General features: G+C 45.3%; 2 long non-coding RNA genes across 2 annotated transcripts; both read left to right on the top strand.

Moving 5' to 3' along the window:
* Positions 1-5,763: 5,763 nt before the first annotated feature.
* Positions 5,764-7,685, top strand: LOC116782797. The gene is made up of 3 exons (XR_004355356.1): positions 5,764-6,021; positions 6,586-6,704; positions 6,835-7,685. It is a non-coding gene; the product is annotated as an uncharacterized LOC116782797 (long non-coding RNA).
* A 7,255-nt stretch (positions 7,686-14,940) lies between these two features.
* On the top strand, positions 14,941-16,344 carry LOC116783082. Its single transcript, XR_004355461.1, has 2 exons — positions 14,941-14,995; positions 15,256-16,344. It is a non-coding gene; the product is annotated as an uncharacterized LOC116783082 (long non-coding RNA).
* Positions 16,345-17,178: the final 834 nt, after the last annotated feature.

Genomic DNA, 17,178 nt, shown 5'->3' with positions numbered 1-17,178 from the left:
GCTGACAGACATGAGCAGATAAAACATATTTTAAACCCTTGAGGAGAAAAAAGAAGTTGGCAGTTCTCATGGCTTTATCAGGGTTCTTATGACAGTGTATGTTGCTTTTTTTCCCACAAATATTCATATTCGAGAGGAATATGACTAGTTGAGGACCTCAGAGGTTTCATTAGTATTTTTAGAGTGAGGTTTTAGAGCTTTAGATATGGAGGAACACTAAGGACATGATGCCAGTTTAACCTAATGATTCAGAAACTATAAAGCAAATAATAATAAGCTAACACATCTATTTTTAAACTCACGATTTAAGCCACTGTCATGATTTTGATAGGGCCTGACATGATTTTACAGCATTGGGACTGGTAATAAAGCTTTTGTGTACTAATTTGAATGGAAAATCCTTTGAAAATCCTCCAGCTTGCTTGCCTTAGTCAATACTTAACAAGGACTCAGCCACAGCAGCGAAAAATATCCACCAGTCAGGACTTTTTTTTTGACTTTCTCTTTCTCTTCCCTCATAGAAAAAAAATCTGACACCTAATAGTCATGATTCATTGTAGTCCTAGAGTCCAGTCTGAGAAACCTGTGTGCAAAGATCCCTGTACATGGGAATCCTGGAGCTGACAACAACCTCCCTGGAGTCCAAACACAGGGCAGGAGTATCCCTGTGTCAAAGGAGTTTTCCATAGGGCTGAGCATCAACTAAAGAGAGAAGAGGACAGACCTGAGTCGGGTCTACACAGCTGGCTAGGGCTTGTGCTACAGTTATTCCATGTCCCTATAAAGTTGTCCTTTTACTGGGCAGGACCTGAAGGTAAGATGAGCTTCAGAGATGCAGAGAGGGCCAAGCCATGGCACCAAGCCTCGGTGCAGCTCCTTCAGTCCCTGTGTGGGCACATGAAATTGCTTGTCTAGTGGCTGTGTCCGTGGAGGAGTGGGAGAATGCCAGCTGCTCCCTGTGGTATTTAATTTCTTCTCAGGAGCTGAGCAAGGAAAACGTACATGGGATGAACCAGCTGGAAGCAGGAGAGATGAAGTGCCATGTCTGCTGTCCCAGCCCACTGTGCCCTTGCACTCTGGATCCAGATACCAAACCTGGTGGGAGATAACTGCTTTTTTATACCCCTAGACACAATCCAGTGTTTTCCAGCTCATCAAAAGGGCCTGGGATCAACTGAAAGAGCAGTAGGCACTGAGTAAGGCAGTGCTATTTTGAGGCACTTAGCTTTCTGGCCAGCGGGTATGCTGTTATTCCTCTAATACAAGACAGCAAACACATGGAGAATACATATGAAAAAACAGGTGACTCATAAGTGAGAATAGCCTCATTCTGTCATTAGAGGACGGTAATTTGCCACATATTTGTATCAATATTAAAAACATCTGCACAAAGCAGCACTGCCCCGTCACACACTCTGGGCTGCACATGTGGCTACAGCTGCCTGCAGCAGGGGAGCAGGAGAGGGTCCACAGTCAGTCACTGTTTGACCCCAATTTCTTCTTTTTGTCTGAAGAGAGAAAAAGGGTGAATCCTACTGCTTGGCCTTAAATCTGTCACCTGCTACTTGGCCTTAAATCTATCACCTGCTGCTTGGCCTTAAATCTATCATGAAGTAATTTGAGACTTTGAGTAGAGCTTGGTCTTTTCTTCCTCATATTAAAATGGAAGAAGATGGTGTTTTATAGGTCTGTTACATCAGCAAGTATGCACTGATCTTTAAAGAATGATGTGAATAGCCTTTTGTGCTACTACTAGACACAGAGCTGTCAGTAGAAAGATGACCCGAAATGAAATCTCAGACAAAAAGTGAATTGTGAATGGCCTTGATCAACTAAATAGGTGTGTTCACTCTGAGGACTAATGATGACACAGGTAACTGTTTGTATTGGGTTTGCGTGGCAAAGCTTTGATAGTGGAGGGCTACAGGCATGGCTTCTGTGAGAAGATGCTAGAAGCTTCCCCTATGTCCAATAGAACCCATGCCAGCAGCACCAAGATGGACCTACCACCAATCAAAGCTGAGCTCATCACTGATAGCAGTAGTTCCTCTGGGATAACATATTCAAGAGTGGGGAAAAAACTACTGTGCAACAGCATCCAGGAAAGAGGAGTGAGAATATGTGAGAGAAACAAGTCTGCAGACACCCAGGTCAGTAAATGAGAGGGAAAAGAAGGTGCTTCAGATGCTGGAACAGAGACTTCCCTGCAGCCCATGGCCATCCCGGGCGGACCAAATATTCACCTGCAGCCCATGGAGGACTCCACGGTGGAGCAGGTGGATGCCCAAAGGACATTGTGACCCCATGGGAAACCCATGCTGGGGCAGGCTCCTGGCAGAACCTGAGGCATCATGGAGACAGGAGCCAATGCTGGAACAGGTTTGCTGGCAGGACTTGTGACCCTGTGGGGGACCCAAAGCAGAGCAGGCTGTTCCTGAAGGACTGCACCCCGTGAAAGGGACCCATGCTGAAGCAGTTTGTGAAGAACTTCGACCTGTGGGAAGGATTCATGCTGGAGAAGTTCATGAAGGACTGTCTTCCGTGGGAGAGACCTCACAGTTGGAGGCTGAATGTGTCAGGAGTCCTCCCCCTGAGGAGGAAAGAGCAGCAGAGATAATGTGTGATGAACCGACTGCAACCCCCATTCCCGTCCCCCTGCACCACTGTAGAGAGAATGGAGAGAAAAATCTCATCATAAGGCTTTTTATTTTCTTGGTTTTTTTGAGGCAGAGTTTTTGGTGTGGGCTTTTTAAAAACAAAACTAAAACCAAGTATCTGCACATATGTGGAATGCATCAGCCCTACTGCCAGTGGTGTGCAGGCCATCTATTAATGAAAAAATGAATTAATTAATGTGAAAAAGCTGGATAGGGAAGGGCTGGAAACTTCTAATCCAAGCCTAGAGCTCTGCCAGCATGGCTATAGAAATAGAAGGGATGGCGCAGTTCCCTGCTCACTCCCTGGCAGCAGGATGGCACTGCTGCTGGGGGCAAGAACAAGGCATCACCTTTTCATCAGTACTCTTCTCTATTCCTCCCCATTTTGTAAGAGAAAAACAAATATCTTTTTCAGAAAAAAAAGTTTATTAAAAATCAGAAAATAGAAAGAACCAGGAGCTAAGCATCTTTTTGGAGACAGGAGAAGTGGGGGCAAGCTTTACAATGGCATTTCTTTTTCAGAAGTAATCTCCCATTATTTCAGGGAAAAGCAGTTGGCAACTTTCACTCAGCTTGGTTTGGCCCATGGCACTGAAGAAACATGGAGTCAAATGGTGTGGAAGATGGGAATCCCCTCGTGCCCTGGCTACCACGACCCCCACCTTGCTTCTTCCTATAGCTTGTTTTGAGGAAAGCAGGCCGCAGTCTTTCAAGGACCTTAAAGATCTGCTTCATATTTATTTCAGGTGCCAACTGTGAGTGCAAATGCTCCCTACTCACCCATTTTCAAAGTCCCAAGTGGAAGAGGAGTCTACCTGTTTGCAGGAGAGTGTTTGTTACTGATCCTTCCAACAAGTGCTCTGATCCACAGCAGCTATGGCTGTGCCAGTGCTCTGTTAATTTAGTTACCACAGCATGAATATATCTCAAAAGATACCTCAGTGAAATTGCAACAGCTCCAGGCAAGAGGGCTGCCAGTAGGGAGCTGCCTTACCACTCAGCTTGAAAGAGCTCAAAGGTAAAGGCAGGTTCAGTAGTGACAAACAGGGAGCAACAAGCATGTCATTCTGCCTCCTGTTTCCTGAAACATTATGTTTTCAGAAAAAAAAAAAAAAAGAAAGAAAAAAAAAGTGTCCTTCTAGTGGAGCAGGTTTATCTGAGCCTGTCAGGTGTCAGTGGTGTGCCATAGCCACTGGCAGGGTGATGCACCGAAACTAAGAGAGGTAGGATGATGCAAGGAGGAGTAAGAGGAAGGGGTGAAGAGTATCAGTGCTCTTTTCTGGTAACAGAAGAGAGAGATCATTGAACCTGCCAGAGCTGTCTAAACATGGGGAAAAAGTAACACAAGGGGTGCCAGGATCACAAATCCTGGTCCTATAAGAAGCAGTGTTCCACATCCCGGGCTGTGTTTGTCCCCCTGGCTCAAAACAGAATGAAAGACGACATGGCACAGTCCCAGTCATTAGGGGGGTCATTAGACCTGCTGACACATCTGGCTCCGACACATCTGGATTGGATGGTTTCTGAAGGATGCAGACTTTAAAAGCAGACCTTATCAATAGATGTTGTCCTGAACACAGGCCAGAGGGATGTGGGAACATGCAGGCACTCCTACCAGCCTAATGAATGGGTAGGAGACCCCATACATCTCAGTAGACCTTATCACATAAAACTATGCTTCCTCTGCCTTGTAGGTGATCTATTCCAAAATGGGAATGTTTTCAAACAAGCACTCCTTGGTGTAAAGATGTCATGTGGGGGGGGGGGGGGGGTTGTGTTTGTGTGGAGGGTAGGGCAGAAACTGAGTGCTGAGAAAGAAAGGCACGTAGGTAAAGTCCAGGTACTTAGAGGTGCTTAACAGCTTGCATGAACTAAAACCTGAGATTTTCATATATTTTCTGTCAGAGCTGTGTTGCTGGCATATCAGACGGTCTTACAGCAGGAGACTGGTGAGAATCACTTTGTCCATAGTTGGGAAAAGAACTACTCATAAATGTCTCGGGGATGCTTTCTTTCCGCACCTGCAGACCAGAGTCTGCGCCCTCTCACCCTGTGTCCCACAGGGAAATATGGTGGTGCTAAAAGCTCTGTGTGCATTTCCAGAGTACCTCTACATGCTGCCTGCATGAACCTGAACCGCCAGTCTGTGCAGCAGTGACACCCACCTCGCTGTGCAAGATGCAGAGCCATTCTCTGCACATAGGTGTGTGTCTGACTGCACGGCACGGCACGCACGGAGGAGGTCTGCTCTGCCACACCATCAATCTGCTACGCCCCGGCCTCGGCAGCCCTTCTGAATGCAGGACCCAGGGCACCTGCCTTTAAACAGCACTGACACTGTGACCACAAAGACAGCGCCTGCTCCCTCTCCACGGAGGAGGAGAGAGAGAAAGGAGCAATTCCAGGCTCTGCAGTGAGTGTATGACTAGCGCACATATTGGTAATAGCACCATGCCGGGGTCTCGGTGTGATCTTCCTGTTGCTCATTTGCTGGCAAGCGTGAAATGCAAATCCCTCGGGGCTTCTGTCTCCGCTCAATATTCACAGGAGCATGAAGGCTCCTGCGCGGAGGGGAGGGTGAAAGCCGGCAGACAACAGGGAGCTTTGTCTCCTCCTTTGTCTGGAGTTTACGGGTTAAAAAATCTGCTTATCTGCGAGGCTTTGCAGGGAGGGTCAGCTCAACACCCTGACCCCTGCCTCTGCCTCATCTGGAGGTCTGGCGTGGGGCACGATATCACCACGTTCGAATTCGAGTGCAGAGGCCATTGCACCAACGCTGTGGCTCCATCGAACCTGGTGATGGCGGGACGGGGAACTCGGGCTGTAGGAGGGCTGTACCCCGAAGTTAATGTGGCCCGGGGGGCTCAAGAGCAGTTACCCCCGCCCGGGACCCGTAGGGCGATCGTTCCCACCCTGCCCCTTTCCTGTGGTGTGATGGTTCCAGTCCAAACCCAGTCAGCTCTCTGGAAATGGCAAGTGAGACACTTGTTGCCATGGTGATCCTTAATAGTTCTGACTCAGATGTAGCGTTGCTACGGCAACCGCATCCGCAGCCCTTGGGAGGCAATACCGGCACGATTTTTCTCTCGTAGTGGAAAAGGGCTCCGAAGCCCCATTTTGCTCACTCCTTGCTGCAGTGCAGTGATGAAGCTTTCAGGCTGTTTTGTTATTCTCCTAATGAACGGCAATCCTGATCCTTCACCAGAGGATCTGCTGCTATTCTGCAGGCTAAAAGTGCTCCGGACCGCCTCACCATGGGCACAGTGTCTGCACCGTAAAGCGACCCCAGTCTCTCCCTTCCCGTGGCTCATCAGAAAAAAAAAAAAAATTAGTTTTCAAAAGGAGCGGTAACCTTTCTTCCTAGGTATGAAAAGCTCCTTTCATCTTGGAAGCTGAAGATCTGTCTGGGAGGGGGGGTGGGGTGGGGTGTGGTAGTTTTGAGATGAAGAGCGGCAGTGGCTGTGAAAGGCAAGACAAAGGCAGAGCGCATGTGATGGAGTGGGTGTGCCTGTGAGAAAAGGAGCGGATCTGTGTGCAGAGAGTGTGTCCGTGGGCATGACTACGAATGTGAATGGGAGAGGAACTGCTGGGAGGGGAGACGCGAAGCGGAGCATGGGTGTGTCTGCTCTGAGAGAGGGGACACTTATAGGCCCGCGCTTTTGTTTTCGAGAGCGTGCCTGCACAGGCGTGGGGGGGGAACAGGTTCAGGTCATGCAGATCTGCGTGAAAATGCTCTCGCTCACATTCAGTCCGCTCTTCTGTTATCTGTACAAAGTCAGGCACCAATACACATAATGTTTGAAAGGCACCTGAGTCTCTAAGGGACGGATAACTGTAGGGTTGGAGTGTGTATGTTAAGTTTGCTCTTGCAAACCTGTCAGAAAAGATTTCTTCAGCACTAAATAATCCAGCAAAAATCATTTCATAGTATCCTTCTCAGACAGAGGCAAGTAAGAATGAGGAGGCGTGTGAGTTCTACATGTCGGTGTCCCTGGACCTACATCTCAGCCAACCCCTGTCCTGAGGGACCTGGGCATGGATCCCAAGGTAACTGCTCAGTGCTTTTCCTGAGTCGAATGTCTGACTGCTCAGTCAGGCCAGAGGAGTCACCAGAGAGATGTTTAAAGCTCCCCAGACTTCTCAGGGGTTTAATAAACTTTCTCTGTGGTTTTTCCAGCTTGTCAGAGAATCACACCAGGCTCTCTCCTATCTGACATCCTGGTTCTTCTAGACACCATCTTGCACTGGTAGGGCATGGCTGGATGTCATGGAGCAGGCCTTCAAAGAAACTGGGATGACTGAAGGATGGAAAAAATTACAAATTCATCATGAAGGTGGGAGATTACTGCAAATAACAGTCCAAGAAGGGTCTGAGAAGGATTTAAAAGTGGCAGATGCAAAGGATAAAGGATATTGCTAAAGAAATCAGTCACATTCTACACTTGGAGTGTCCAGGGTGACTCTTGTGTGTCTGGCTTAGGTGACAGAAGGACAGAAGCCTTATCAGCAAGGCTTAGTAACACAAGTAATGGGGAAGATTTTGGCATGGAGCCTGATGAATGTAAACCAACCTTAAAGAGGTGTTGGGGGACAAAGACACAAGAATGAAGATTCTGGAGAGGTCTAGGATGGGGAAAGATATCTCAGAGTTCCTGCAGTGTACAGATGAAGGTCCCCTGCAGGATAAGTTAAAAGGGAAAAATAGGGCTGAATTACGGTATGAGCTATAAGGGCTCCAGCAGAGAGAGGCTCTCAGGAAATGAATGAACCTGTGGTATCTGCAAGATTTCAAGGAGAGGAATCTTGGGACTTGGGAAACAGCCAGTGGAGGGTGAAAGCCAGATAGAGACGCTCCAAGAGCAAGTCTAAGGCTCTTCAGAGGTTAATACGGCTTATCCAAGTAGTTTAGGGATATGGGGAGTTGTGAAGGTAATTGAAGAGACTTACTCAAAAGTAACTTTTAAATATGTACAATGACTTGCTTGGTATGCAGAGAGAAACTCATCCCTAGTGTAAATCTAATGAAATCAGTAGCTTTGGCTTTAGCTTAGTCTGTTAATTCCACATGCTGAAGGCAGAATGAGGGGAAGTGGCCCTTCTTCCCAGCTCCTTAGAAGAAAGTGCCCACGATTGGGAAGGTGCTTGTGAGAGGCTGCAGCTGTGCCTGCACTGGGCCTGTGCAGTCTCACGTGAGCCTTTGTCCCATATGATGCCAGAGCAGGGCTTGTGCCCTGTCACTGCACACGTACCTGTTCAGAGATGGGACCCTGTGCAGTAGCCTGCCTTCGTCTTGCAGCCATCCCCAAGGACCAAACTGGCTCTGGATTTGATTTCTTCACCCCATTGTGAACTCACAGACCCCTCCCTCCCAGTGCAATGGTGCTGGTTCTAGTAATCATGGTCTGTGTAGCATATTTTGACCATGACACCTGTTGGTATCAAAGTGAGAGGAGAACCACACCAGGGACAGCAAAGCCTATCGGAAGAGTTCTTTGGATCTAAGACTAAATGAAGCAGAGGACTAATTATTGCAATGTTTTCATCTCTACTTTTGGCACGATAAGTTACAGAATTTGCTGAATGTGATTTCTTGCCTGAGAACTGTAATAAAACACAAAAAAATTGGACTGAATTACTGTTTGGTTTGGGGTATTGTTGGGCTTTTTTTCCTTTTTTTTTTTTTTTTTTGTTTTGGTTTGGTTTTGGGGTTTTTTTTGTGTGTGTGTGTTGTTTTTTTTCTACAGAAAACAAGGGAAACTGGAGAGGACAACCCAAGTAATTTGTTATTTATTTACCCAGACAATACCTAACCTGCTAGTCTCTGCTTTCTTTGCTCACACCTAAAGAAAGTGATGAAGCCTCTGTAAGGCAGTAAATATTTTCCTTCCTTGTTGGTCTTTGGGACAGCTCAGTCTCTCTCACAGAGCAGCAATTTTATTAAACAAGAATTAGTGTAAAGCATGGAAAAAAGAGAGAATTATTGTTAAGCCAATACTCTCAGGAATTCCAGCAATTACCAGGTACATCATGATTATTTCAAACAGAAAATCATGCCTCTGCATGGATAGGGTTTGGGGGCTGGCTGGGAAAGAAGGAAGAATAGGCCTAAGTACTGCAGCTGTCTTCTGTGCTGTTTCTTGACCCTGAAAGAAATAAGTTGTTGTGCAGTTGTGCGGGTTCAGCCAGACCTGAGCTGCAGACCTTCTAGTGGGATTTGAAATCACCAGCTAGGAAAAATGGCTAGTTGAGGCATGGGGTTTGGGGGGCACATGTGTTCTGAGGCAGTGGAAGGCAAGAGGAGGTTGTAGGGCAAGTAGGAATGGAGAAAGGGGTGCAAAGAAGATAGGATGGTCTCGTGACTTGGATGCTAAATAGGGTCTTGGGACGATATCTACTTGCTCTTGTTGAAGAGGATTTTGTTTAACAGAACCCCTTTCTTCACAATAAACGTCCCTTAGAGTAAATGATAAAAAAAAAAAAAGAAGCACAAGAAGGCAGAAAACTTGATCACTACTGTTCCATATACATTTGGAATCATACTGTAGTGAGGGGTCAAAGCACAAGAGCCATGAAAATGTTGTTACTTTTTTCTCCCTGTGCTTCTTAAGCAGTGATGTCCATCAGATTAGTGTTTACCTTGATTTAATGTCTCATCAGAAGCATGACTTCCCCGGTAGCCCTGCTGCAGTGCTACTAAATGAAGCATGCCCTGTTTTCTCAGATGGGACTTAAAACTCTGCCCTTAGAGACCTGAGAGGTGGGAAAGAAGGATGGGGATAGAGTGATAGATATTGACCCACCTAGCATGTACGTTAAATTAAATAACCAGGCTTTATTTTTTAACCTATTTAACGCAGTTACTGTTCTCTGCACAATTGATGTTTGTGTTTGCAGAGGTTATTGGGGCGGCAGCCACCACAGCATGAGCCTCCCTTGCTCTGTACCTTTCCCATGACTTATTCTATGGACGACCTTCATGTGTAAGGACAGACACTATCTTAAGGAAATAGGAGAGAGAGGGAGAGAAAGAGAGTGAGCGAGAGAGAGAGAGAGCATTTTCTCTGCCAGTTAATTGAATCCAGGTCTTCCCTTCAAGTAACACTGGAAAAGCCTTATCGTCTTTTCACAGTGAGGAAACATTTGCTCATGAAGGAGCTGAACAGATGAAACCCTCCAAAGTCCCATTGCTAAAGATGTCAAACTAAATTTGGATCACATCTGCTCTTAAACCAGAACTGACCACAGTCTATGGGAGAACGTCACTGATTTTAGTGCTGCAGTAAGCAGCAATATGGCTCAGTGACTTATCCAACTTGATGACCAATTTTTCAGTGTATCCTACATTTTCCTTTTTCCTCTTCTCTTCAGCATATATGCCCCATACTGAGTCTCTAAGAAATCCCACTCATTAAAAAAACCCTCCTTTGAGGGCCTGTTGTGACAACCCTTTGAACTTCTATGCTGGGAGAGCACAATGCACAGGACACAGAATTACAGGCAGTTAAATTGCCTCATTAAGAGAATATTATTAGGTCCTATGCGGTCTTTTCCTATCAAACACTTTTGAATACTTTATCCAAGCCAGTTTTATGTCACAGGATCCCTGCCATTTCCCCTGAGAAATTTTCCTTTACTCTCTTCTCTTTGCATCTGTGTCCCCAGAAGGGCTGAATGTGAGGTGTGACGTGGAAAGGGTGCAGCATCAGAGTAATTCCCTTGCCACAGCATGCCCAAGAAGGACTGTCTGGGGAGGACACTCTTCTTTCTGCACCAGAATATCTAGTGTCTGCACATCCCAGAAAACATCTTTGCCCTTGAAGCCAAAATTGCCATTTTTTTTATTTTTTTAAATCCCACAGAGGTGTGTGCCTCTGTTCCCCCCCAAGGTGTTGAGTTTGGTTTAGCACTGAACTACCAGCTAGGAACTGTAGGATCTTCATAATTCCACTCCTTTGTCATTTCTACAGGGATTTACTCCACTGAGATCTTTCAGACTGTAAATTTTCTGACCTGCTGATTGTGCATTTCTATTTCACAGCGTCCCAACCATGTGGACCTTCTAGGTAATGTGTGCTAACACTTTACACATATCCTGACATCTTCTCTCATTTCCTGTTAATCTTTGGTCACAGTTCAGAACTGCCCCTGCATCCTGTGTAATGGTTTGCCTTTTAATGTTACTGTGACCTGTAAAGAGCAGCTTACCCCAGACCAGGAATCTGTGTGTGCTTGTGTGCTTCTGACTGCTTTCTAATTAGGGAGACCTTAATTTACAACCTCCCATGTTCCCTGCAGTGTTCCCTGCAATACTGTTTATCGTTTGTCTGCCAGGATCTGTGCTGGCTTGCCCTCACCAAGGGAGCTGCCTTCCGTGCTGGTAGGAAAGGTGCCTCAGCTGCTGATACTGGGGTGGGAGATGGGGGATGTTTTACACAGGAGGTTACATGGGGTTTTCTTTTCCCCCAGTTTCTTACAGGACATTGAAGTGGTACTGCCTGGGTTCATCTCTGCTGCTTCCCTCCAGGCAAAGAGCCATGGTAGATGCCTGGTCAGCTTGAAAAACGGTGCTTTTGTGCTGTATGCTGAAACACACACAGTAACTGATGGCCAGGATAAGAATCAGAGGCTTAGCCAGGGTAAATTGCCATGGCTTCAGTGAAGTCAGTAAAGCTAATCCATTTTCTTCCAGCTGAGATTCGAGGAGCATGGTTTAACTCTACTGTCTGGAATCATCCTTGATTACAAATCCAGGCATAATGAAGGATGTGGCTCCACTGACCCCCTTGTTCTGCAACACCTCGAGCTTGTCCTCCTCACGGTGGGGCTCAGTGGCTCCTGTCCCCTGCCTTCCTGCAGTGCATAGGAGAACAACCTGGCTGCTCATTCACAACGGGGATGAGGAATGCAAAGGGAAAGAACCCACTGTTCGTGTGCCGAGATGCATGCCAAGGCAGCCTGGGTCCACGGAGACTCTCTGATTGATGTGACAGGGAGGGAGTGACAAGCCTGCTGATGCACTAACAGCATTCTACTCCAGCAGTTCTTGCCAAAAAAATAAAACACCTGTGACAAAAACTAAACCAGCTCATTTGCTCAGGGCATAGATGCACAGGACCTGAGAGCAGCCACCTGATGTGAGTTATGAAGCCTTGCCTTTCTCCGGGAAGATGAGTGTGATAACACTTGACAGGTCAGGTTCAGGGTGCTCTGCGCTCTGGTGTAATACAGCACTGGCTTGGCCTGTCCCTGAAGGGCTGCTGCCACCCTGTGACTTGTAATTCAGTCTTAACTGCAGGTCAGGAGGTGAGGAGTATGCATGTGAGCCTGCATATATATAAATATAACACGAAGTAATGGACTGGGGTTTTCCTCAGGAAATACTAATTTTCCTCGTCACTTTTACCAAAAAAGTACTTTTACTTGACTGGCAGAGATCACACCGAATTTTGGTAGAAGACTGGTAGAAGCTGGAAGAAAGCTAGACCATTTGCTCAGCTGAAAGAGGAATATAAATGTGTAATACCTAATTGCCTGTGAAATCCATCACCCTTTTCCACCAGCCCGCACCATTGGGGCTGTTGGTGTGACAGGACAAGACCTTCTCTTTTCATACCTGCCTGCTGGATCATACACTTTTCTGTCATCACATTTTCTGGGTTCCTATAACTTTCCCTCATCATTCCCGTGGTTGAACATCTTTTCCTGAGTGGTGAGAGAGCAATGCCTCTTTCCCCATATCTTTGGTAGAGTCTTATATCTATCTTCTGCGATCTTTTTGCTCCTGTTCCTGATTGTGATGGCAGAGGTCTTTGGGCAGCTGGGTTTTGAAGGACATTGAAAAATCTATGGGGCTTTAAAAGCACAGCTTCTCTTTTGGCAGTTTATTTTTAGGCCAAGGTACTATTTCCCTGCCCTGGTTCACAATGTGATGGTGCAAGCACAAGAGCCAGCTGTGGGAAAGCAAGAATACTTAATGTTCCCATTGCTGCTGAGAACTTTGTCACCAGAGGGCCAAGTGACAAAAATGTATATTTTTCTCCTCCTCTGCATGTTGGTGCAAAGTGGGACAACCTCAGCCAGAAAGACTGGCAGTAGCCTAGTTCAGAGTACCTCAATCTGGTGACTAAGTCCTTCTCTTTGAGACTGAAAACAATGTAGGTTCAAACTCCCTCTGTACTGGAGGCTGATACTATGTCTGGGCCAAGAGGATGCTGTTGGGGAAGGAGGGTGGCTGGCTTCTCCTGCTGTAGCCAGGAGCTCCTGCTTCAGTGTATCCCAGCTTTCTTTACTGTCTCATTTAGGAAATGAACTTAGAAATAAGAACTGGAAGTGTACCACTCGTCTCCCTACTGATATGGCCTCTTTCCCCTTAGTCTCACTTCACATGAAATTATTTAGCAAATTCAGTTTGAATGCGCTGATAATTTTGGCGTCCCGGAAAATGCGGCTTACAGGAAATAAATGATTCAGCAAAAACAGAGAACAAAATTCACCTGCCTCCTTGCTGTCACATTTTCTCTACTCAGCTGCTGATGTATCAGTAGCAAATTCTTCTTGTCTGTGACAAGATTAGACATAACACAAAAGCTGCCATCTGCCTTAGGAGGTTTTCTGCCTCATGAGGTAATTTTCGTTGGATTTTCCCTAATTCCACCAAAGTCAGAAGAGGGATTCTTGCTCTAGGGCTACAGATTATTTTCTTGCTTATCAAGACAACCCCAAAATCTCTTGCATGAATTTCCTATCAGTGGAAAACAAAATAGGGAGGTCTTTCTGTTGGAATACACATAATCGGTATATTTTTTTCCCTGAAAACAGGAATGGTAGACACTAGAGAAAATGATTCAACCCTAATTGCTCCAGTGACCTTTCCTTTGATGTCCACTGATTATTTCTTGTGTCCAGTCTAGCTTCAAGCTCTGCAAGCAGTGGGGTTTCTGTTGCTTTTTCTGGACATTATTTCACTGCCTAGAAAATCCCACTCTCCCAGGTTACTCTGAAGTGGTATTTTCATTAATTTCATGTCAGTGCATTTTCCTATGACCATCTGCTTGCTGTCCTTTAATACTCTAAACCATTGCATTGCTTGTGTTTCCATCTTCAAGGCTTGTTTAAACCTTTAATCCTCTCCTGAAATTATCACTTGATTAAATTATAGAGAATTACTTTCTTTTTAATTTTTTTCTCTCTTACTTCTTAACCATTTTTGTTGTTCTTCGATGAGTTTCTCTTTAATGTTGTCAATCTCTCCCTGGCTTTCAACATCCAAAATATAATGCAATGTTCAAAATACAACACAATGTTTTCCATTTGTGCCTGAAAAATGTACAAGGAAATAATAATTCCCCCAGATTAAGAAAAAAGTCCACAAGCTCTGCCTTTTTTTCTACTTGGTCTCTGTACTTTGTCGCCTCTTCCTCTTAACGTACGAACTATTTGTTCCATCCAGTAAGATTTGAAGATCCTTATGCATATTCTGTCAATGCCATACTGCCACAAAAAAAAAAAAAAATGTCATATCAGGCTGTAAAAAAGAGGTGTGTAACATGGGAGGCCATGGTCTGCTCTGTGGTGGAACAGCCTCACTGAAACACTGCAGCCGATGTTGTTTGCTGCATGTGAATAAAGACAGCCTATTTGGTGGGAAAGCAGAGAAGAGGAATAAAAAGGAGCTGAGGTCTAGAAAACACAACCTGTGAGGGAAGACAGAAGGATTTATTGTTGTTCGGGCTAAAGAAGGCTGGGTCTAGAGGGAAGCAGTAGGAAAAGAAGTCTTTTAATATATAGGAAATTGCTTTCCAGAGAAAGGAAATTAAACAGTCTTCTTTTCTACCGAGGGTATAAAAAGGAGTATTGAGCTTAAATTGCAGTAAAGGAGGGTTAAGCTAATCACTAGGACCTGTTTTTAAGCTAAGGAAAATGTATGTGAGGTCAGGACTAGATAGTCTAGGAACACTGCGGGAATTGTCAGCACCAGAGGTTTTTTCAGAACAGTAGGACAATCATTAGGGTAAGTTTGTACAAATACTGACCCTGCTCTGGGGCAGGGGGTGGACTTGGTGAGCTGTTTTTCTTCTGGTCTTGAGAGCAGAGAGTGAGTACAAGCTGCTGACCTTTTCGCAGTACTCCCTCCTTTTAAGTAGGTGCTCTGTGTGTGTATGTGAGTATGTGTGGATGCTGCTGACGTATCTGTGAGAGAAGCTAACAGATAACACCCACTGAATGTTGCCTTTTCCCCTTTTGCAACCAACAATTGCCTTATGCTGACTTTTAGTTAACCTTAGGTTAACGGTACAGAAGTGATATCAAGGAGAACTAACTGAGCTCCACAGGCTAAGGTTTGTATCGCTTCTTCAGCACATCTGATCACTAGCTCCTTCCCACACCACACCTGAAATCAGGCTTAGAATTATTCCAGAACAGTAAGTACTGGATCCTGTTGGGCTGATATGTGAATAGAGATGGAGAGATATGTTCACTGCTCAGCCCTCAGCTCAGCCTACTCAACCTTGGAGCCAGCTAAAGCATTTGTGCCACGCTTCTTGTTATTTACTAGTTCTTTTCTAGTAATATGCTTTCCTGGTACGTCTCCCCCTAGGCTCTGAGTGAACATCCTTTAGCACAAATGAAGAGCATGTTGGAGCTGAAAGAAGACACAGGACAAGGCAGATATCACAGGACAAGGCAGATATCTTTTGGGCTTTTAACTTGGAAGTATACAATGGAGTTTAATGTGCTTTTCATTTGTAACCTCAAAGTACTTCACAGAGAGTGGCTGGCATCAGGATCCCTCATGATAATGAGCTTGAGCCCTGGGACCCTGGGTCCCTGCAGGGATGTTGGGTAGGGTTTCAAAGGGGGTTAAAGAAGCAGGCATCAATCCACAAGGATGGTGCAGCAGTGAGAACCCAAATATGTTGACCCTACTCTTTCATAATGTCCACACCTCTTGGGCTTGGATTTGATTCAGAACTCAGATGAGGTCCTGTTTTTGGGATGAATGTGAGTGGTTTAGGGTCTTTCTGCACCTGCTGGGAGAGCTGTGCCCAGCAGTGAGCCAGGCCCCTTTCTGTTCTCTCACTAATGGTGTGGAGAATTGTTGCTTGCTGGTGAGAGAAGCAGGGGCACTGAATTAAACTGACAGCTGAAACAGAGCCATTAAAAGGGTGTGGTTCTTTGAATATGTGGTTCACGTGTGAAGATCTTTGCTGCAGACACTGTAGGTGCTATATGCTTGCTCTCATTGGCTTCAGAGGAGTCTGGACTAGTTTAGGGCAGGGAAACCTACTGAGGGTTATAAAGACATCAACAATGGCTCATGAAACCCTGGTTGCAGTGTGCTAGAGGGAATTTTATGGTTTTCTGGATATTCCAGATATATATTTGATATTTGGTCTCTGAAGAACAGGCACCCTCTAGTTTCTTCCCATCACTGATGGACTAAAGGGTCCTGGCTAGATGGACCTTTGATGTAACCAAGGATAGCTGACCATAAATTCTTATGTCAACTTGATCTGTAATTGTTACATCAGAAATTCTGGCATGAACTGATGATTAGTGTAAAAGTTGACACTGTTTTGTTTATCTGGGTGAAAGCTTCAACTGTGATTGCTAAACAGAGACTGCTGCAAATCTGCTCCAAATATAAAATCCCACCTGTAAAATGTATTAAAATTCTGAGCCAGAACTCAGCTTGTCTTTGGTGATTTTCATTGTTTCAGCTATTACAGACAGCAGTTTATAAAAGGGCCTTCACATGACATTGTAAATCCCACAGTGAACTATTGCAAGGGTAGGGGAAAAAATATGTTAATCCACAGTAGTAAATTCAGGATCACACAACAAGCACATGCTTCCTTCTTGAGGCTGCCAGTTTACATGTAGCTGCAAGTGACTCACTGTGAGCCATTTTGCACTCTGCATTGTTTCCTCCCTTGGCTGATGGTGTTGTTAAAGACCTTTGCACTTGCTAGTGACAGTCGGGTGTGAACAGAATTGACAGAGGACTTGGATTGTTCCTGACCCTCTTCTGAAGTGTGATGAGACAAAATGCAGCCAAAACACACGCTTTTTCATATCTATAGGGCAGTTTAGTCTGCTTTTGAACTCTACATAGTGCCTTAAAGCACTATGTAAAAATCTCAAGCTCTCTTAAAATTTGAGCCTGACACCTGAAAACTGACTTTGATAGCACATAAAGGAAATGCTCTGTAAATCCTGATGCTCCATATGAAGTTGTGAACTGTAGAAAGCAGGTATGACTTGTCTTCATAGGAGGAATGTCTGCAGATTGGGATTTGCCCTCTCTGGAACGGGTGTTTTCATACACAGTCTTGTTATCTCAAGTAAATAGCCAGTGCCATGCTGTTTGTGACAAGCTGAGAATCTGGATGTCCCCTTTGTGATCTCCTCAGCTATTCCCCTACAAGTCAAGGGTGACAAAGGAGGTAAGCTAGACTGCTCCCATATAGCAGTTTTGCATCAGTTGGGTCCATGCTGTGCAATAATGCTGCAGAGTGAT

The sequence above is a fragment of the Chiroxiphia lanceolata genome, chromosome 2 (assembly GCF_009829145.1).
Source record: "Chiroxiphia lanceolata isolate bChiLan1 chromosome 2, bChiLan1.pri, whole genome shotgun sequence".
Taxonomy (NCBI): Eukaryota; Metazoa; Chordata; class Aves; order Passeriformes; family Pipridae; genus Chiroxiphia; species Chiroxiphia lanceolata.
The sequence above is the reverse complement of the archived record's forward strand: the minus strand, read 5'-3'. Positions and strand labels throughout refer to the sequence as shown.